We start from the raw sequence: 8,440 nt of genomic DNA, 5'->3' as shown, positions 1-8,440 counted from the left end.
CTTTGTTGATAAGCGACAGTGCTTCCATATAATCAATGTGAACATTGATTTTAGTTAAATTCATATTTCGACAGAGATTGAGACCTTCTAGGATTCCTATAAGTTCGGCAGAAGTGCTTGGTTGATAACCGAGATGCTTGGAAAATCCTTTAACCCAATTCCCTTTGTCATCTCTGATAATGCCTTTGCAAGCTACAATTCCATTCTTGTTGATTGAGCCGTCAATGTCGAACCTCACCCATCCGTGTTCTGGAGGGTTCCATTTAACCTTACTAGTATCTCTTCAGTTCAAGCAGAGGGCTTTAGAAAGGAGCTTCATGTCATTATTTATTTGTTGGGTACTGAAGAAGACAATGTCATTATTCGATGTATCTTCTTCTAAATATAACTTTTTGCATCTATTCTTCCAAATATTCCAACAAGCTTGTGCAAAGAGTCTCTACCATGGGGTTCTTCTAGTCTTGAGGCCTCTTGCTTCAACCCTTGCATTCCAAATAATCCAAACCTGTATATTAAGAGAAAAGAAGGTATTAAGCTTAGTATGATTAACAAGTTTTTTTCAAACCTCTTTAGCTTCTTCACAGTCACAAAGAATATGAATTGATGAGTCAAAAGAGTTACAACCAAAAAGACATCCACGTTGCTATGTAGAATTCCCAGTTGTATGGATGAGATTGAGTTAGAGACAATTTAAGGCGGCCTTCCATAGAAAGTATTTTATTTTTTCATACATAGGCCATTTCCAAATCTTACTCCATAAATCAAAGTGATGCCGATCTTTATGGGACTCCATAACCATATAAGCAGATTTAATTGAGAAATTGCCGTCTGAAGAAGGTCACCAAAAAAGGACATCTGCCTCACCCTGCTGATTAGGAGGTTGAACAATAGAGATACATTTGATCACATCAGAATTAAGATAATGGCTTAAAAGATCGAAATTCCATCCTCCTGTACTATTGCAAAAATCAGAGACCCTTGCATGAAGAATAGAGTCAGCATTAGGAAAAGCATGCTTAACAAGAGGTTCAGGGAGCGGAGACCATTTATCATACCAAAAGGATATTTGATTTTTTTTTACCAATTTTCCAGCCTACATGGAGTATGAATTTATCCTAAACTTTACAGATATTACTCCAAGTATACGAGCAATTATTTGGTTTGACAACCATCAAAATCTTGGGCTTATCACATTTATATTTGTCATGAAGAGTACAAACCCAGAGACAATTAGGCTTGTTGATGAGGCCTTAACAAAGTTTTATGATGAAGGCAACATTCTAGTTCTTTAGTTTCTTAATGCTAAGTCTTCCTTCTTTCTTATCCATAGTAATTCTATCCCAAGACAAGAGATGAGATTTTTATTTCCATCAGATGAATCCCAAAGAAAATTTCTAGGGATTTTATCTAATTCAAACAAAACATTATCAAGTAAGAGCATGGTCTGTATAATATAGCTGAGAAGAGCTGAGAGAATAGATTTGATAAGAACAGATTTCCCTACCATGTTTAAATATCTACTCCTCCAATTCGCTAGGCGAGAGTTTGTCTTATCAAGAAGAGGTGTAAAAGTGATCTTGGACACCTTTTCATGTATAATAGGGATGCCTAGGTATTTTCCAAGATTGCCAGTAAGGGGAATCCCTAGTTCGCCACTAATCTGAGTAACTCTGAATATGGACATTTCTCAAGCAAAAGAGTTTAGATTTTTCAGTGTTTATCTTCTGTCCTGAGGCATTCTAGAATTCAAAAAGACATTATTGGATGATGACAGCTTGCATAAGGGAACATTATGCAAAAAGCAAAAGATCATCAGTAAAGAAAAGATGAGAAATAGGTGGACCATTGATTGTTAATTTAATTGGTCTCCATTCATTTTTTTCAATGCTACTGTTAATATAGTGACTTAGATGTTCAATACAAAGGACAAAGAGATAAGGAGAAAGAGGATCTGTAACACTTGCCCCGAGTGTTATCCAAAAATCACACAATTCAAATAAACTAAGTGTGGTTAAGGAGTTAATCCTAAAACCAACTTAGAAAACAAACCATTTAAATCACTAAGCAAATATACGATTGCAAAGTAAACATTTAAAACCTTAAAAAAAATTATAGGTTCTAACTATAGCGCACGGAAGCAAGTTAGACGAAAGAGAAATAAAAAGATACTGTCATGACAGCATTTAAATTGCTGTCATGACAACCCTCCCGAGTCAACTTCTGGGAGGCGTCGTTCCGCCATCCGACCTCCAATCAAAGTGATTTTAAAGCTCACACGTCACATTCAAAGGGTACTATAAGTATACCAAATTTCAAAAAGATCCAACGGTCGGATTTAAAATTAGACATGTTAAAAATTTGATTATTTTTGCTGTCATGACAGCTAAAAAGCTGTCATGACAGCACTTCCGGACCAACTTCCGGAGTGCACCATTTCATCATCTGACCTCCGATCGGAGTGATTCCAAAGCCCACATGTCACTTTTAAAGAATACTATTAGCATACTAAATTTTGAAAAGATCCAATGGACGGATTGAATTTTGTGCAGGTTATAAAATCAATACTGTAGCTGTCATGACAGCAATTTAATGCTGTCATGACAGCACCTCCAGACCAAATTCTGGAGTGTGTCGTTTCTCCGTCTGATATCCGATCGATGTGATTCCAAAGCCCACATGAAGCTTATAAAAGGTTTTACTTGTGACCCAAATTTTAGAGAAATCCAACGGTCGGATTAAGATTTGGACACCCGGATGTAAAAGTGCAGCTTTTTGGTAAAAACCATTTTCAAAATTGTCCAAATCCCATCCTAATGGTCACAAACCTGTGGAAACACTTTGGACACGCCAAATAAGATTAAAAACACCTGATAGAATATTCAAATGATGGAAAACCCCCATACATCAAAATTTGACCACCCGGGTGCCATTTCCCAAAATGGACCCTAAACCCCCAAAATGCACAAATCATACAAGAGTGGTCGCAAATCAATCCAAATACCATGTATTTATATAAATACATATGCTAAACATCTTCACTTGGCTCAGAGCTCCTTGTGGGGCCCACGCACCCACTCTCTCTATCCAAGCTGTATGTTTTCCCACAGCACACCATTTGCAATGCAACCACTTTGCATTTGCTTATAAAATCACATATATATCAAAATAAAGATCTGCTTGTAATAAACTTGGTCTACTAAGTAAATCCATCAAAACCACACACCATAACCAAGTTTCCTAGCCATAAGTCTGCAAACAGACAAAAATTCATACACAAGCACACAATCCACACATATTCACACACACACACATGATCATATCCTACTGGCACCCTAATCTTAAATACATTACAATATATTTGCTCAAAAGAAAGGGGTTGCAGTTCTTTACAAATCACAAGCAAACCCCTAGCTTTGCTCCTTTCCCCGTCCACCACTGGATCCTTCGCCTGGACCTAGAATATTGAAAAGAAAGGGGTGAGACAACCACAGTCTCAGTAACAGTGAAATTTACATTGATTATTATAAAGTAAGCCATAATCAAATAAACGAATAATAAATTCAACATAGTATATAATTTAGCCATTTAAAATGCATGAATGCATGACCTAGGCCGGTATGGCCTTTCATGACCAACAGAATACCCCCTGGCACTCTTTAACTCACAGGTAAACCTTATACCTACTTGTACCTCCACAGGCACAAAACATAATCTAAGGCATGATCTAATCCACCGAACCGCCTATGCCCCTTCGACGTGAATCCTGAGCAGTCAAAGCTAACTCCCTCCCAGAGCCAGCCTGACTTACTCTCCATGTGAGGGCTACCTTGGCCTAGGCACTCAACCTCACACTTCATATGTCGGATTCCCTCCCCCACTGAGAGGTGTCGAACACTCAATACACTAACCACTTTAGTGCACTGAGCCCACAATACGTAAGACAACACTGAGTACTGACAGTGTGCCATAGAATATCAAAAATCCACACCTTCTCATTGGTGAACTCCCACCGAGATCATGCCTTTTACTCTTGTCTACCTTTCCTGAGTATTGACCATTCAACACTCTAAAGTAGTATAATATTTATAAATCTCATTTACATAAAAACATTGTTATTAAACAATTAGAAAACATATTTGCACTATAATCAAAGTAGTACCCCATAACCCCTTATAAAGCACATTTAATCTTTTAAAACATGTAATGCATGATAACTAGTAATATTTATTCAAAAATAGCTAAAACAAAGTAATAAGAAATATAAATTCCCCTGTTACCTCAACCCTTTGGTACTAAAAGGGTTCCCCTTGTACAAAATAGGGCTCGGCTTGTTCCTTACTTCTCAATAAGTTCCACCAACAATTTTCTACAACATATAAGTGATCCACATCACTTATCATGACAAATAGCATTAATGAAGACTATAATTTATACCACACAACTTAGGTCAATGAGTCATAATCCACCCTAATGGTCCATATATTAAACCAACCATTCACATAGTATCACTTAATGACTAAAACCATTTATTAGCCATCACTAGGCTAATTTTCAATTTATATAATTTTTTAATCAATTAAAAACCTTTACTTAGTGCCACCAACTTTCACCATTAGCCCTTATAATAAAAACCAAACCTTAATTTAAATCTTATTGGGCTCAAATAGCAAAATTATAACTAAATCAATAGGCTTAAACCATTGAGGAGCAAAAACCCAATTTCTCAAGGTTTATTTTGTGCCCAAAACACCTATTTTCATCCAATTATCCACTCAAAATATTAGATCACTATATAGAAACTCAAAACATGCTCCCTAGGATCCAAAGAAACAAAAGCTTACAAGAATAAAGCCTTTGGGATCAAAATCCAAAAATTTTCTCTTCCAAAAATTGAAGAAAATCAAGAGAAAGAGAAGAGGATTGAAGTAGGGAGTTTACCTATCGTGTAGCCGAGCTCGCAACGGTCGCAAAGACTCCTAGATCCGAGCCTAACTCCCTCTCTTTCTCCTTTCTTCTTCCTCTCTCTCTCTCTCACTCTCCCATTTGTGCGTTTCCTTCCCTTGTTCATTTTCTGCATTTTCTGCATCTGTTTGCTCTTTAAAATGCTGGTCAAAAAGTTTAGGAAAAATTACAAGAAAGGGCCCAACATTTTTTATTATTGCACAAAAGCTCGGGTCAACTTTGGTAATTTTTCTCATAGTTAAAAATCAAATAAAACCAAACTTTTGCTTAGTAAAATTCAAACTCTGGGCCTCTATTAAATTATTCTAAATTTTAATTTAATTATAGATATTTTATTTTATTTTTATTTATTTTTTTTAAATAAATTTGAGTCTTAACATTTTTAGGATGTTACAGGATCCCCCTGTCTAATGCTACAGGAAGGTTTGAACTCCTCAGTAGGTTCACCATTCTAGAGGACATGCATATGAGAAGTAGAGATGGCAGTATGGATCAAATTTCTAAAATGTCTATTTATACCAATGGATTCGAGAGTGTCATCAATAAAGTTCCATGATAAGTTGTCAAAGGCCTTTTCAAGATCAATCTCAAGAGCTATGAATCCTTTTTTACCCATCTTGTTTCTCATGGTGTGAATGACTTCTTGGGCAATAATAATGTTATCACTGCTTTGACGCCCTTAAATAAAACTGCATTGATTTTCATTGATAAGATGGTTCATACATGCATGAAGACAGTTAGAAAGGATTTTGGTGATGATTTTGTAGCTTACGTTACATTCCAATCTCAAAAGTAGCATTTTTAATTTCTTCATTAGTCACCTCTCCATGAGGAGATTGAAGTTGAATGAAGGAGAGAGTAGGAAAATTTTTATCAGTAATAAGCTTGGGTTTGACATCAGGATTATTCATGTAGAGATTATCAAAATAGGTAACAGCTATATTTTTCAATTTATCTTGGTCTTGAACCCCAAGTGTCATCCTCAGCTTGGAGCGAGAGAATCTAATTCCTCTTCCTTCTAATAACAGATGTAGCATGAAAGAATTTGGTGTTTTGATCCTTCTATTTTAACCACTTGTATCTAGATTTTTGAAACCAAATCAGCTCTTCTTGCAATAGAACCTGATTGTAATCTTTCCACAAAGATTTTTCTAAGTTCTTAAGGAAGTAATTATCGCCTTGGATTCTGCTCTTGTCAATACCTTCCAGACGATGTAAGATTCTTTTCTTTTCGGAGGATATATTACCAATTTTACTCTCATTCCAAAAGGGAGCAAATGAGACGAATTTTGAGACCCCTTCGTTCCAATCATCTGTGCTCCAAGAATCTTTAACTAGAGGGTGAAAGGAGTCTTCAAGGGTCCAAGCAGCATGTCATCTAAAAGGAATAGTCTTGTGATTCTAGTTTTCCTTTCTAGTAAGTTAGATTCTAATCGGGCGATGGTCAGAACCAAATTTGAGAAGATAGAAGGAATCAGCTTGGTGAAATTTGAGTCTCCAACTAGTATTATAGAAAGCCCAGTCCAAATGTTCTTTTAATTTACCTTTCTCCCAAATAAATCTATCTCCATGGAAATTTAATTCAAGAAGATTAGAAGAATTTATGCACTAACAAAATTGTTTCATGGATTTCCAATTAAAGTTGTCACTGCCAGATTTGTCTTCACAGGAAAGATAGGCATTAAAATCTCCAACAACAAGCCAAGGCTTAGAATTATTTTGAGCAATAAAATTAATAGAATCCTAGAGAAGAACACAATTAAAAGGATTAGGATCACCATAAATACAAGAAAGCATATAATAGTTATTAGTAGATTTAAAATTGACTCTGCAATGGAGAAGTTGGAATAGTCAACGTTAACAATATTGTTGTTTCATAAAAGCCAAATGCCTCTAGCATAACCAATTGCTTCAACACAAATTCAATCAAAAAAGCCTAATTTTTTAACAATATTATCAGCTCTAGAACCACTAGCTCTAGTTTCTAAAAGAATAAGAATTTGAGTATTATAAGTAGTAGTTTTTTTTTAATGCGTTTAGGAAAGCTTTTAGCACAAATACCCCTACAATTCCAACAAATAATATCCATAAAATAATTAAAAAGATTAGGTAAACCTAGATGAAATTAGGCATCTGTGTCTTCAAAATCCTCATCACTGAATTCATAATCCTCTAGATTATTGTTTTAAGTGTGAATTTGGTAATCTTCATCCAAGAGATCATCATCCAGAATGTCATCTTCATAGTCTACTAGAGAGTTATGACTTAGATAGCTCTCAACTTGGGCTAGAGGGTGCATTTGGCTAAAAGAGCAAAACAACATAATGGGCTTGCTATGTTGTTTGCCATGGCAAACGGTGCAAAATTAGATTTAACGAGATTCACACAGGAGAACAAAACAAAAGGCTTTCAAGAGAAATGGAGAGAGCTTAGTTTTCTCTACTAAGGTACACCCTTTTTTTTAAGTGAATAGGGTGTTTTTGTATGATATCCTAAAATTTAAAATAGTATTAATTAAATTAATTTAAGAGGTTAAATTAATTAATTGAGGTCTATATTGGGTTAATTAGAGTGATTAGTTGACTATTGGATCTATTAGACCCTATATGGGGTTTAGAAAGGAACTTTAAGAGCTATTGGGCTATATTGGACCTAAATTAATAGGTTAAATTTAGGGTTCTCATTTTGTATCATCCACTGTGATGGATGATGCATGTGCTATAACAGATGCATTGTATTTTAAATTTCCAAAACATGTTTGGAGGATAGAAAACAAAAAGAAAGAGCGATTAAGTGTGAAAGTGTTGAAGAGGCTATACTAAGGTTTTATATTGTTGCCTATTTGCAATTGTTTGTGGCTTCTAATCACTTGGATAAGCTCTAATCTTCCTCTCCTCCCTCTCTTGCGCGGTTTTGATAGTTTTCTTGGGAGTTTTTGCTTGGAGTGTGTAAATGGGGGATGGCTCTATCTATTTTCTTATTCCATTGTAGCAAATGAACGTTGGCTTATGTGTCTAATGTAATTTCCCAAAATTTAATCTATAGATTAATTAAAATAATTAAGGGATTCAATTAACTAATTTAGATTTTTGGAAGTTTATTAGGAAAGTTCGGATGACTGTTTGGGTTCATTAGATCCTATATAGGACTTAAAATGGGGTTTAAGGAGCTATTAGATCACTTCGAGCCTAAATTATTAGGCTAAAGTTAGGGTTCTCTTTTTAGGTAATTTGCTATGGTAGATGTGTCAACTTTTAAATTCTAGGGACATGTTCTAAAGTTAAAACAGAAGAGAGGAATTTGAGAGAAAGTTGAAGAGGGACATTAGAGGCCTTTTTGGGTTTTCTCATGAGAGTTCTTGGATATAGAAGATTCTATCTAAAATGTTAGCCTAGTTCTACTAATTCTAATGACTTTAATGGAGTCTACGGATGTTGTAACATCCTAAAATTTAATCTAAGGACCAAATTAATTAATG

This window comes from Prosopis cineraria, unplaced genomic scaffold, assembly GCF_029017545.1.
Source record: "Prosopis cineraria cultivar Desert tree isolate PC_DT_omini unplaced genomic scaffold, ASM2901754v1 PC6, whole genome shotgun sequence".
NCBI classification, from domain to species: Eukaryota; Viridiplantae; Streptophyta; class Magnoliopsida; order Fabales; family Fabaceae; genus Prosopis; species Prosopis cineraria.
The sequence above is the reverse complement of the archived record's forward strand: the minus strand, read 5'-3'. Positions refer to the sequence as shown.